Raw genomic sequence first — 14970 nt, forward strand, 5'->3', positions numbered from 1 at the left:
GAGAGAGAGAGAGAGAGAGAGAGAGAGAGAGAGAGAGAGAGAGAGAGAGAGAGAGAGAGAGAGAGAGAGAACGTTCCGTTCTTTATTCTCGTCCCAAGCGAGTAACGTTGTTCTCGAGTCAGTTTTTTACTCTCGTCCCTAGTCCCTGTACGGGGAGAAAGGATAAAACGTTTTTAGTTTTTATTCTCGTCCCAAGGCACTGTACGGTGAGAGATTGAAAACGTAGTTTTGAATGAACTAGTGTTTAGTCTCCTTCCCAGCCACTGATCTTTTTATCTTAATATATGTTTACTGTTTTTTGCTTGTTTTAATGTGCTTACATTATACGACTGATTTCGCAATTATAACCTTTTGATGAGGGTAGAATTGCGTGCTTCAGGTAGAAATCAGTTTTATTCATACCTAATGTGAATTGTTGAAAAATTCGATTTCAGTGAAGTAAGTGCAAAACAGAAAATCGTAGTGATAAAGTGATAATTGCGCAAAGTGTTATCAGTGTTGCGACCGTGGGTTCGTCTGTTCGTGCCTGTCGTTCGCCTAGTCCGAGACCTCTTGCAAGCTCCCAAGCCCAGGGGAGAAGTAATGTCGTACGACTTATGGGTTCGAGAGGACTTGATCAGCGAACAGACGTTCCCTCTATGGTTTCAGGCGTGTCTCATCAACACCGCCCCTACCATAAGACGAACGAGACGATTTTCTCCTCGTCATCCGAAGGCTTTTCGCGTAAGAAACCGTGGAGCAAGGTTTCGAGGCCCTTTAAGCGAAAGTCAGTCCTTTCAGGACAGGTCCAGCGTCCTGGTTGTAGCCATTAGGACAGCTCTGACCCTATGCAGTTATCAGAAGACTGCTCGCCGCCTAAACAAAAGCGTAACACAGGCTCCGAGAGTCTTTTTGTAGGCAAGGTTTTGCAGTCACAGACGTTACCCTCGTCTCTTACCGCAACCATTCCCGTTGATCCTAAATGGGTTGTACGGCAAGACATGCAGAATAAGCTTGCCTCTCTTATGGAGGACTATTCTGTTGAGCAGGTTCACGATGATCCTCGCCGCTTAGCTGATCGAGATCTTGGCCGTCAGCCGCCCAAACGAGCCTTTGCTCGTCCTGTTGACATTGACGTTACAAAGTCACGTCAATCGTGTTTTGTAGAGCCTCACTCGATGCAGTCCCGTGTTGACTCTCAGCCGCTTGTGGACGTTCAGCCGCTGCCGCTTGCTCTTGTTGACGTTCTGGACGTTCACCAACCAGCATAGTTGACTTGTTTTGACGTTGAGCGTCAAGCACCGCAGTCAAGAGTTGTTTTGACTGCTCAGTCTAAGCAGTCAAGGCAGTCTTGACTTGACGTCGAACGTCCTCCCGCACCTGTTGTTGTTACTGGTCAGTCCTTTAAGCAGTTACATGACATAGCGTCCTTGACTGCTACTGTTGCTCCTTTGCGTGTGGACTCTGCTTGTCAAGCATTGCCACCACGGCAGGTCTCTCCCTTGCTTGAGACTCGGCTATTGTCGGACAAGGTTCCTTCAGATGAGGAAGTTGCTGATCCCCCTCCTACTGATATTCCCTTGAGGACTCTGTCAGACGGAGAGGAGCCTAAAGCTGCTCAGCCCTCTATGGACTTTAAATAAATCATGCTGATTTTTAAGGATCTTTGTCCGGATCTTTTTGTAACTGCTGCTCCTCGTTCGCCTAAACGTCAGAGTTTACACTAGGCCTAGCTACTTCGAAGCCGTTGTTTTATAAGCTAGTGCTCTCTCGCTCTTCTAAGAGAGCTTTACGTTTGCTAGGCGACTGGTTTATCACCAGGAGGAGTTTGGGGAAGACAGCCTTTGCTTTCCCTACTTTTAAGCTGGCTTATAGAGCGAGAGTCTGATATGACACGGGAGAAGTTCTCGGCTTGGGAGTTCCTTCCTCTGCTCAGATAGACTTCTCAAACCTCATAGACTCTCCCTGGCGCCTGGCCATGAGACGCTCCAGGATTTTATGGTCGACTTCAGAGCTAGACCATCTCCTGTTAGGAGTTTTTTCGAGCGTTTGAAGTTTTGCTGTACAATTATGTCATGCATAAACAAGGCTTTCAGGGATGGCTCCAATGATCTGACAGCCACGTTCTCTGCAGGAACAAGTCCCTCAGGGATGGCTCCAATGATCTGGCAGCCATGTTCACTGCAGGAGTACGTAAGAGGCAAGTGCGCTCAATGTGTTCATTGTCAAGACAAACTTCACGATGAAGTCTACCAGGCTGTCTTGACAGCATTAATGGAAGGCGACTGGATGGTCTCTCTCGACCTTCAGGAGGCATACTTCCACATTCCTATACACCCGGATTCCCAACCGTTTCTGAGGTTTGTTTACAGGAATGTGGGGTACCAGTTTCGAGCCCTGTGCTTTGGCCTCAGTCCTGCTCCTCTCGTGTTTACGAGGCTCATGAGGAATGTGGCAAAATCCCTCCATCTTTCGGGGATCCGAGCCTCCCTGTACTTGGACGACTGGCTTCTCAGAGCATCGTCCAGTCTTCGCTGTCTGCAGGATCTACATTGGACGCTGAGTCTGGCCAGGGAGTTGGGACTTTTGGTCAACCTAAAAGTCCCAACTGATCCCATCCCAGATTATTCTATATTTGGGGATGGAGGTTCGCAGTCCAGTTTTTTCGGGCTTTTCCGTCTGCCACCCGAATAGAACAAGCCCTGCTCGAAGTCCAACTAATGCTGAAAAGAGAACGTTTGTTCAGTCAGGAGTTGGAACAGTCTCGTAGGGACTCTCTCATCCCTGGAGCAGTTTGTCTCACTAGGGAGACTACACCTTCTGCCTCTCCGGTTCCATCTAGCCTCTCACTGGAACTAGGACAAGACGTTAGAGACGGTATCATTCCCAGTCTCCGAACCAGTAAAGACATGCCTGAAATGGTGGGACAGCAATATCAGTCTGAGAGAGGGACTATCCCTAGCAGTCAAGAACCCAAACCACGTGTTGTTCTCAGACGCGTCGGATTTTGGTTGGGGTGCGACCCTGGACGGTCGGGAATGCTCGGGCCTGTGGACCTCAAGTCAGAAGAGCATGCACATCAACGGCAAGGAGCTATTAGCAGTCGACTTGGCCTTGATGATATTCGAAAGCTTCTTCGAAACTAAGTGGTAGAGGTCAATTCAGACAACACCACAGCTTTGGCGTACATCTCCAAGCAAGGAGGCACACACTCCTTCACACTGCTCGAGATCGCAAGGGACCTTCTCTTATGGTCAAGAAATCGAGGCATCTCCCTGTTGACGAGATTCATCCAGGGGGACTTGAACGTCTTGGCAGACTGTCTCAGTCGGAGGGGTCAGGTGATACCCACGGAATGGACCCTCCACAAGGACGTGGGCAAGAGTCTTTGGGCTACTTGGGGTCAACCCACCATAGACCTCTTTGCCTCCTCGTTGACCAAAAGGTTACCAATCTATTGCTCTCCAGTCCTAGATACAGAAGCAATCCACATAGATGCGTTTCTACTGGATTGGTCTCTTCTGGACTTATATGCATTCCCACTATTCAAGATAGTCAACAAGGTACTGCAGAAGTTCGCCTCTCACGAAGGGACAAGGTTGACGTTGGTTGCTACCCTCTGGCCCGCGAGAGAGTGGTTCACCGAGGTACTTCAATGGCTGGTAGACTTTCCAAGAAGTCTTCCTCTAAGGGTAGATCTGTTACGTCAGCCCCACGTAAAGAATGTCCATCAAAGCCTCCCCGCTCTTCGTCTGACTTCCTTCAGACTATCGAAAGACTCTCAAGAGCTCGAGGCTTTTCGAAGGAGGCAGCCAGTGCGATTGCAAGAGCGAGGAGAGCTTTTACCATTAGAGTATACCAGTCGAAGTGGGAAGTCTTTCGAGACTGGTGCAAGTCAGCATCTGTGTCCTCGTCCAGTACCTCTGTAGCCCAAATCGCAGATTTTCTTTTACATCTGAGAAAGGTTCGCTCCCTTTCAGCTCCCACGATTAAGGGCTACAGGAGCATGTTGGCTTCGGTCTTTCGACATAGAGGCTTAGATCTTTCCAACAATAAAGATCTCCAAGATCTCCTTAAGTCTTTCGAGACCTCTAAGGAACGTCGTTTGGCAACTCCTGGATGGAACTTAGACGTGGTCCTAAGGTTCCTCATGTCAGACAGGTTTGAGCCATTACATTCAGCCTCCCTGAAGGATCTCACCCTCAAGACACTTTTCCTAGTGTGCTTGGCTTTGGCTAAAAGGGTCAGTGAACTTCATGCCTTCAGTAAGAACATCGGCTTTTCTACAGAAAAAGCCACTTGTTCACTTCAACTTGGTTTCCTGGCCAAAAATGAACTGCCTTCTCGTCCTTGGCCTAAATCTTTTGATATTCCTTGCTTATCAGAGATCGTAGGCAACGAACTGGAAAGAGTATTATGTCCTGTTAGAGCTCTTAAGTTCTATTTAGCTCGTACTAAGTCATTACGAGGTAAATCTGAGGCATTATGGTGCTCGTTTAAGAAACCATCATTGCCTATGTCAAAGAATGCTTTGTCATATTTTATCAGATTTTTAATACGAGAAGCTCATTCTCACTTGAATGAGAAAGACCGATGTTTGCTTAAGGTTAAGACGCACGAAGTTAGAGCTATAGCAACCTCCGTGGCCTTCAAGCAAAATAAATCTCTGCAAAGTATTATGGACGCGACTTTTTGGAGAAGCAAGTCAGTGTTCGCATCATTTTACTTAAAAGATGTCCAGACTCTTTACGAGGACTGCTACACACTGGGTCCATTCGTTGCAGCGAGTGCAGTAGTGGGTGAGGGTTCTACCACTACATTACCCTAATTCCAATATCCTTTTTAATCTGTCTCTTGAAATGTTTTTAATATTGTTTTTTGGGTTGTACGGAAGGCTAAGAAGCCTTTCGCATCCTGGTTGATTTGGCGGGTGGTCAAAGTCATTTCTTGAGAGCGCCCAGATTAGGGGTTTGATGAGGTCCTGTTGTATGGGTTGCAGCCCTTAATACTTCAGCTCCTGGGAGTCTTTCAGCATCCTAAGAGGATTGCTGGGCTTCGTGAGGAAGACAGACTAATAAGGCAGAGTAATCGTCTAAGTCAACTTCCTTACCAGGTACCTTTATATATTTGGGTTTTGTTATGATATAACTGTCAAAAACTCTAAGCATATACGCTGTAAACTTAATTAACTCTGGTCTCTACCCACCACCATGGGTGTGAATCAGCTATTATATATTCAACGGCTAAGTTAAATATTCAAAAATGATATTTTAATTATAAAATAAATTTTTGAATATACTTACCCGGTGAATATATAAATTAAAGGCCCCCCCTTCCTCCCCGATAGAGACCCAGCGGGATGAGAAAAATTGGGTCTGTTTACATGTATATGCGGTATCTGGCCGATAGTTGGCGCTAGTGGGCACACCCGCAACCTTCATAGCGATCGCTCGTGAGTTTTTGTGTGTTTTTCTGTCAAGCCGCCAGAGGCTCAGCTATTATATATTCACCGGGTAAGTATATTAAAAAATTTATTTTATAATTAAAATATAATTTTCATCTTATTTTGTTTTCTTGATTTCTATTTCAGCGGATTTCTCATTTCCTAGTCAAACTAAATTTTGAGAGAGAGAGAGAGAGAGAGAGAGAGAGAGAGAGAGAGAGAGAGAGAGAGAGAGAGAGAGAGAGAGAGAGAGTGTGTGTTACCGAATATACTTAACTAATAACTACATATATTTAAATTATTAGATTTATTTATTATAAGATTTATACCCTATTAGGCTAATACAGTAGTTTATAGATTGTAGTTTAAGTTTGTACTACTCTGATACTATGATTATGATACAGTGATGAGAGGTTTTTGCTTCCTCAAAATAAGCTAACCTGAAGAAATTTGTTTTTTGATGAAAAAATGTACAGTATTATAAAAATATGAAATTATATATTTCACCTATACATACATATACCAAAGGCACTTCCCCCAATTTTGGGGGGTAGCCGACATCAACAAGAACAAAACAAAAAAGGGGACCTCTACTCTCTATGTTCCTCCAGCCTAACCAGGGACTCAGCCGAGTTCAGCTGGTACTGCTAGGGTGCCACAGCCCAGCCTCCCACATTTCCACCACAGATGAAGCTTCATACTGCTGAGTCCCCTACTGCTGCTACCTCCGCGGTCATCTAAGGCACCGGAGGAAGCAGCAGGGCCTACCGGAACTGCGTCACAATCGCTCGCTATTCATTCCTATTTCTAGCACGCTCTCTTGCCTCTCTCACATCTATCCTCCTATCACCCAGAGCTTTCTTCACACCATCCATCCACCCAAACCTTGGCCTTCCTCTTGTACTTCTCCCGTCAACTCTTGCATTCATCACCTTCTTTAGCAGACAGCCATTCTCCATTCTCTCAACATGGCCAAACCACCTCAACACATTCATATCCACTCTAGCCGCTAACTCATTTCTTACACCCGTTCTCACCCTCACCACCTCGTTCCTGACCCTATCTACTCGAGATACACCAGCCATACTCCTCAGACACTTCATCTCAAACACATTCAATTTCTGTCTCTCCATCACTTTCATTCCCCACAACTCCGATCCATACATCACAGTTGGTACAATCACTTTCTCATATAGAACTCTCTTTACATTCATGCCCAACCCTCTATTTTTTACTACTCCCTTGACTGCCCCCAACACTTTGCAACCTTCATTCACTCTCTGACGTACATCTGCTTCCACTCCACTATTTGCTGCAACAACAGACCCCAAGTACTTAAACTGATCCACCTCCTCAAGTAACTCTCCATTCAACATGACATTCAACCTTGCACCACCTTCCCTTCTCGTACATCTCATAACCTTACTCTTACCCACATTAACTCTCAACTTCCTTCTCTCACACACCCTTCCAAATTCTGTCACTAGTCGGTCAAGCTTCTCTTCTGTGTCTGCTAGCAATACAGTATCATCCGCAAACAACAACTGATTTACCTCCCATTCATGATCATTCACCTATAAGCTTATAATAATGTATGCTCCAAGTAGCAGTTAAACGGGTTATATGAAACATTTTAATTACTCAGGATCATCAGTGGTTTTTTTTTTCTTCAAATCATTGTTTAATTTAATTAAAGAATAGTTTTTATGATAAAGTGATTAGCTATTGAGTGTTGTTGTTGACTGTACTGAACTTGCTAACGGCTAATAACATTTCTAAAGAACCTTATTTTCCTTTACAGAAGTCCTTCGTTCAGGATGTCGAGTCCCACTTACGGACTGTCTCCCTCTTATCGCTGAAGACTCCAACGAAGTTACGGTAGATTTACTCAGTCAACACATCTGAGTGGCCCAGTTGAACCAGTGGGCCAATTTGTGCTTTTTAAGATTAATGCTCTTTCATTTAACATAGCGTTTAATGGTCTTAAGAGAACTAAAGTAGTGTAGTTTGTACTTACGAAAAAAATATTGCAGTACATGTAACATTAGATTTTGTGAAATCAGGTAAAAAGTATTACTGTGTAAGGTCGTAAAGTCTAATAGATCGTATAGTTTAAAAACTATTCCGGATAGTTAGGTTGGTTGCGTCGTGGGCTTCAGTTTCAGAGGTCCCGAGTTCGCGTCCCCGCTAGGATGTGGATAGTGTGAAACCTTCTACCGCGGGGGTACTCCCCAGGGTGGCGCCTGGGGGGGAGGTTAGAGGGGGCTAGTGATAGTCCCTGCTGGCTTATGGTTGCCTGAGCAGAATGATGTAGATTGCCTGAGTGGAGACCTAAAACCCGCAACTTTTTTTTTTTTACTTTATTTAACAAAGAGCATCTAAAGTTCAATGTGATTTACCTTATTATTTGCTCTTTTTTTATTAGAAATTATTTGGCATCATGTTCTTCATACAGTATTATACTATTTTATAAGTCCTCAGCTTATAAACTTAAAAGGTGCTAAGAAGCTGTTTGTAAGTCGATTTTTTTATAATTTCACCTAACTCACACGCCTACGATTTTCAGCTGCAAAAGTCAACAAATAATCCCGTTTCATGTTGCAAATGTCGTTTTGCGCACTATCAAATTGTATAATGTTATATTACAGAATTTCATTATGAACTTTTTATACAATATCTCAGATTTATGATTTCAATTGGATTTGTGTTCGTATTTCCAAGTGTTTGTAAGCCGAGGACCATCTGTGTTTTGATAATATTGTTAATAGGCAGGACACATTTCCATTTTTGTGAAACCTTATTGTTTAAAAACAAATTTCAGTTGATATATTGTAGAAAGTGTCTGTTTTCATTATTGCATTTTAGTCATAGCAAAAGATTTTTAACTGAGAAAGAATTATATGATAAAGTCAAAGCAATTTCATATCATGATAAATTTAATCCAAAGACAAATGATCTGGTTTGTATTTCGCTTTAGAATAATTGTAGCTAAATAGGTCACTATTTTTCTAATAATTCTCCATTTATTTTGAGTGTCGCTTATTCTATCTTTCATATGTGATAGGAAAAGGACTTGTTCTAGTATGCTAAGATCCTGTAAATGTGTTCTGCCTGTTAACAATTACTGTAGGGTTTAATATTGTACTGCTGTAGCAGTGGCCAAGTTCTCATTCATTCGTAAGAGTCTTTGTAGTTTTCATTGTGAATGTGGCTCCTGTAAAGAGTATATATGTGTTCATATGCCTAGTTAGAAACTTATCTTCAATGGATTGATTACAGTCTCTTTTGGTGAAAACTATGAGTACCTCACCAGTTCTAGATACCTTGAATCCATTAGAAATTATGTCAGGATTTGATTCCAAATACTCTACAGATACAAAAAGTCACTCTGCACTCAACAGTTTGAGTGTAGTTGGTGACAAATCTGTATTGACTGGCTACAAGTTATGCCACGTAAGTTTCAAACTGGTTTCTCATATGTTTAAAGGCCACACAGGAATTGCAGAGGCAAGAGACGGAAACATTTCCCTGGTTATCAAGACTCTGCCCGAGAGACTGACCATATATACATATGATCAGTGCCCCAGCCCCCCTCTCCATCCAAGCTAGGATCAGGCAACGACTGCTGATGACTCAGTAGGTAAGCCTAAAGGCTCCTCCTTACCTTACTAGGAGGATGATGAGGTTACTGACACTGCTAGAAACCATCACATTTGAGCTGGGCTTGAACCCCAGTCTCGTAAATGGACGGTTTCCAACAGTAGGGGTGTTTTGAAATGTTAACAAGCCACAAAACGTCTAATTTTTAGTTTGATTTTTGCACTTTCAAAGAGAAGGCAAAATAGATAGATTATAAACAAAGGCCAAAACATCCCAAAGTTTGGTACGGAACATTTTTACTGACTTCTGTAAGTAGGAAGAAGAGGATTCTTCCTTGGGAACTGGTTCCTATATCTGTATAAATGCTGGGAAGTATAGAATTTTAAGAAGACCTTCAATATCAGTTTATAAGACATTATTCTTATTTTCAGAAGTTTATTAAAAAATACATGAAGAGTCTCCAACATGAAACTTTCTATCCATTTATTATTATTAGCTAAGTTACAACCCTAGTTGGAAAAGCAGCCTGCTATAAGTCCAAAGGCTCCAACAGGGAAAATGGTCATGTGGAAAGGAAATAAGAAATCCAATAGAATATTGTGCCTGAGTGTACCTTCAAGCAAAATAACTCTAACCCATGACTATGACATCACCCAAGACCAGAGAACAAGGGTTTAATTTTGGAGTGTCCTCCTAGAAGAGCCTCTTACCATAGCTCTTCTACCTTTACCAAGAGGAAAGTAGCCACTGAACAATTACAGTGCAGTATGTAATCCATTGAGTGAAGAATTTTTAGGTTATCTTAGTGTTGGCAGTTGTATGAGGAAAGGAAAATGTGTAAAGAATAGGCCAGACTATTTGGGGTACATATAGGCAAAGGAAAAATGTGTAACCAGAGAATAAGTTATCATCAAAGAAGACAAATTCTATAGAACTTTGAATAGATTATTGTAACATTCATATATGTTACACGTAAAGGTATTTGCATTCTGTACCTTTAAATGCATCTCAGGAATTGTGTGACATTGGCAATTTGTGAGTACAGTTTTCCAGAGTTTTTTTTTTACATTGATGTTACAATGTTTTTTTCTCTGGTTTTTAATCTGACCTCACATATTGCCAATGTCATACCAGTTCAGGATATGGTCAGTTAAGGAGTGTCATTCACATAAACTATCTGGACCTGTTAGCAGTATTCAAGGAAGTTTGGGCTTAGGAGTTACACTACCGCAGTCTCCTACATTCAGCGCCAAGTCTCTTTCTGGAGGCGACAAGATCCTCACTGTTGTATAGACTTTGACACTTTTTACTGATGCTGTTGTAGAGTTGATATTATTATGATTATTTTTGCTAGCTAAGCTACAAACGTAGTTGGAAAAGCAGGATGCAATAAGCCCAAGGGCTCTATCAGGGACAAATAGCCCAGTAAGGAAAGAAAATAAACAAACTACAAGTGAAGTAATGAACAATTAGAATAACATTTTAAGAACAGTAACAGCATGAAAGTAGATCCTTCGTGAATAAACTATAAAAAGAGAGATGTCAGCTTGTTTAGCATAAAAACATTGGCTACAAGTTCTACCAATTCAAATACCCAATTAGGAAGATCATTCCACAACTTGGTCACAGCTGGAATAAAACTTACAATATTGTGAAGTATTGAGCTTCATGAGAGAAGGCCTGATTTTTAGAATTAGCTGCATACTTAGTATTATGAGCCGGATGGTACTGTCCGGGAAGATCTGAATGGAAAGGATAGTCAGAATTCAGAGGTCTATTTAGGTCTTTGACAATTAGTTCATAGTGGAAAGGCTGCAACAATACTAGATCATCAACAGTGGCTCAATGGGAACATGAATGAAAAGTATCAGAAATCCTTTAAAATTCAAAAGAGATGTCTGTGTAGGTGGTTCCGAGTATGTCTTCCCAGAATGATGATGTATTATTGCCTACTGCCCTAAGTAGGATGTAAAGGATTATCTAAGGGAACATATTTCTGAATCTGTAGGTGCTGTACAAAATTCTTCATTATTGGATTTGTAATTTCAAAATATGATGTTCCCTTGTATGCAGTAGTGTGTTGAACAATGGGATTGTTTCTGTAGTGCTGTTTCGAACAAAGTTCTTACATACTCTAATCAGTTTGCCAGTTGGCCTGATAAAGTTTTATGATTTTATTTTCAACGTAGGAGTGCTCCCTTTTAGATTCAACTTCGAAAGTGGAACATTATTCCCTCTGGATAATTTGCCTAGAAGGGCTACTTAACTTTGAAAAATGTCATCACTGTAAGGACTTATGCTTAAAAATGCCATTCTTTTTAATGTTTTACTCCATAAAAATGAATTATCTTCGAAAGTACGCTTTCCTTTCTTCAGGGAGATTTGGTGTCGGCTAATTGCTGTACCACACAATAGCAAATTTAGTTTCTGTCTAACCCAGTGATAAAGTATCAATTTAAAGTTGGTTTGTATTTATGAAATATACTAGACATTTTATGAAATAGATCACTTTTGTTTTTTTGAGCTTGATTATATACAGTAATTCACTTTTGTATTATCTTTGGACAGAAAGGAGTTTAATCTCTTATTTTATCTGATAGATTTGTATCTTAAAAGTTTAAGGAAACTTTTCAGTCTTGTTCCAAATATGATATTTTAATTATAAAATAAATTTTTGAATATACTTACCCGGTGAATATATAATAGCTGCTGCTCCAGCGGCTCGACAGAAAACACACACAAAAACTCGCGAGCGATCGCTATGAAGGTTGCGGGTGTGCCCACCAGCGCCAACTATCGGCCAGATACCGTATATACATGTAAACAGACCCAATTTTTCTCATCCCGCTGGGTCTCTATCGGGGAGGAAGGGAGGGTCATTTAATTCATATATTCACCGGGTAAGTATATTCAAAAATTTATATAAAATATAATTTTTAACTATTTAACTTAGCCGGTGAATATATAATAGCTGATTCACACCCATGGTGGTGGGTAGAGACCAGAGTTAATTAAGTTTACAGCGTATATGCTTAGAGTTTTTGACAGTTATATCATAACAAAACCCAAATATATAAAGGTACCTGGTAAGGAAGTTGACTTAGACGATTACTCTGCCTTATTAGTCTGTCTTCCTCACGAAGCCCAGCGATCCTCTTAGGATGCTGAAAGACTCCCAGGAGCTGAAGTATTAAGGGCTGCAACCCATACAACAGGACCTCATCAAACCCCTAATCTGGGCGCTCTCAAGAAATGACTTTGACCACCCGCCAAATCAACCAGGATGCGAAAGGCTTCTTAGCCTTCCGTACAACCCAAAAAACAATATTAAAAACATTTCAAGAGACAGATTAAAAAGGATATTGGAATTAGGGTAATGTAGTGGTAGAACCCTCACCCACTACTGCACTCGCTGCAACGAATGGACCCAGTGTGTAGCAGTCCTCGTAAAGAGTCTGGACATCTTTTAAGTAAAATGACGCGAACACTGACTTGCTTCTCCAAAAAGTCGCGTCCATAATACTTTGCAGAGATTTATTTTGCTTGAAGGCCACGGAGGTTGCTATAGCTCTAACTTCCTGCGTCTTAACCTTAAGCAAACATCGGTCTTTCTCATTCAAGTGAGAATGAGCTTCTCGTATTAAAAATCTGATAAAATATGACAAAGCATTCTTTGACATAGGCAATGATGGTTTCTTAACTGAGCACCATAATGCCTCAGATTTACCTCGTAATGACTTAGTACGAGCTAAATAGAACTTAAGAGCTCTAACAGGACATAATACTCTTTCCAGTTCGTTGCCTACGATCTCTGATAAGCAAGGAATATCAAAAGATTTAGGCCAAGGACGAGAAGGCAGTTCATTTTTGGCCAGGAAACCAAGTTGAAGTGAACAAGTGGCTTTCTCTGTAGAAAAGCCGATGTTCTTACTGAAGGCATGAAGTTCACTGACCCTTTTAGCCGAAGCCAAGCACACTAGGAAAAGTGTCTTGAGGGTGAGATCCTTCAGGGAGGCTGAATGTAATGGCTCAAACCTGTCTGACATGAGGAATCTTAGGACCACGTCTAAGATCCATCCAGGAGTTGCCAAACGACGTTCCTTAGAGGTCTCGAAAGACTTAAGGAGATCTTGGAGATCTTTATTGTTGGAAAGATCTAAGCCTCTATGTCGAAAGACCGAAGCCAACATACTCCTGTAGCCCTTAATCGTGGGAGCTGAAAGGGAGCGAACCTTTCTCAGATGTAAAAGAAAATCTGCGATTTAGGCTACAGAGGTACTGGACGAGGACACAGATGCTGACTTGCACCAGTCTCGAAAGACTTCCCACTTCGACTGGTATACTCTAATGGTAGAAGCTCTCCTCGCTCTTGCAATCGCACTGGCTGCCTCCTTCGAAAAGCCTCGAGCTCTTGAGAGTCTTTCGATAGTCTGAAGGAAGTCAGACGAAGAGCGGGGAGGCTTTGATGGACATTCTTTACGTGGGGCTGACATAACAGATCTACCCTTAGAGGAAGACTTCTTGGAAAGTCTACCAGCCATTGAAGTACCTCGGTGAACCACTCTCTCGTGGGCCAGAGGGTAGCAACCAACGTCAACCTTGTCCCTTCGTGAGAGGCGAACTTCTGCAGTACCTTGTTGACTATCTTGAATGGTGGGAATGCATATAAGTCCAGAAGAGACCAATCCAGTAGAAACGCGACTATGTGGATTGCTTCTGTATCTAGGACTGGAGAGCAATAGATTGGTAACCTTTTGGTCAACGAGGAGGCAAAGAGGTCTATGGTGGGTTGACCCCAAGTAGCCCAAAGACTCTTGCCCACGTCCTTGTGGAGGGTCCATTCCATGAGTATCACCTGACCCCTCCGACTGAGACAGTCTGCCAAGACGTTCAAGTCCCCCTGGATGAATCTCGTCAACAGGGAGATGCCTCGATTTCTTGACCATAAGAGAAGGTCCCTTGCGATCTCGAGCAGCGTGAAGGAGTGTGTGCCTCCTTGCTTGGAGATGTATGCCAAAGCTGTGGTGTTGTCTGAGTTGACCTCTACCACTTAGTTTCGAAGAAGCTTTCGAATATCATCAAGGCCAAGTGGACTGCTAATAGCTCCTTGCCGTTGATGTGCATGCTCTTCTGACTTGAGGTCCACAGACCCGAGCATTCCCGACCGTCCAAGGTCGCACCCCAACTCAAATCCGACGCGTCTGAGAACAACACGTGGTTTGGGTTCTTGACTGCTAGGGATAGTCCCTCTCTCAGACTGATATTGCTGTCCCACCATTTCAGGCATGCCTTTACTGGTTCGGAGACTGGGAATGATACCGTCTCTAACGTCTTGTCCTAGTTCCAGTGAGAGGCTAGATGGAACTGGAGAGGCAGAAGGTGTAGTCTCCCTAGTGAGACAAACTGCTCCAGGGATGAGAGAGTCCCTACGAGACTGTTCCAACTCCTGACTGAACAAACGTTTTCTTTTCAGCATTAGTTGGACTTCGAGCAGGGCTTGTTCTATTCGGTGGCAGACGGAAAAGCCCGAAAAAAACTGGACTGCGAATCTCCATCCCCAAATATAGAATAATCTGGGATGGGATCAGTTGGGACTTTTAGGTTGACCAAAAGTCCCAACTCCCTGGCCAGACTCAACGTCCAATGTAGATCCTGCAGACAGCGAAGACTGGACGACGATGCTCTGAGAAGCCAGTCGTCCAAGTACAGGGAGGCTCGGATTCCCGATAGATGGAGGGATTTTGTCACATTCCTCATGAGCCTCGTAAACACGAGAGGAGCAGGACTGAGGCCAAAGCACAGGGCTCGAAACTGGTACCCCACATTCCTGTAAACAAACCTCAGAAACGGTTGGGAATCCGGGTGTATAGGAATGTGGAAGTATGCCTCCTGAAGTTCGAGAGAGACCATCCAGTCGCCTTCCATTAATGCTGTCAAGACAGCCTGGT

General features: G+C 42.7%; 1 long non-coding RNA gene across 1 annotated transcript in view; it reads left to right on the plus strand.

The window, feature by feature from the left end:
* LOC137641950 (uncharacterized) overlaps window positions 1-11493 on the plus strand; it is a 48014-nt gene extending 36521 nt beyond the window's left edge. The window contains exon 3 of the long non-coding RNA XR_011044606.1: window positions 7224-11493. This is a non-coding gene — a long non-coding RNA (uncharacterized lncRNA). The remainder of the gene's footprint in view (window positions 1-7223) is intronic.
* Window positions 11494-14970: the final 3477 nt, after the last annotated feature.

Source organism: Palaemon carinicauda, chromosome 6 (assembly GCF_036898095.1).
Source record: "Palaemon carinicauda isolate YSFRI2023 chromosome 6, ASM3689809v2, whole genome shotgun sequence".
NCBI classification, from domain to species: Eukaryota; Metazoa; Arthropoda; class Malacostraca; order Decapoda; family Palaemonidae; genus Palaemon; species Palaemon carinicauda.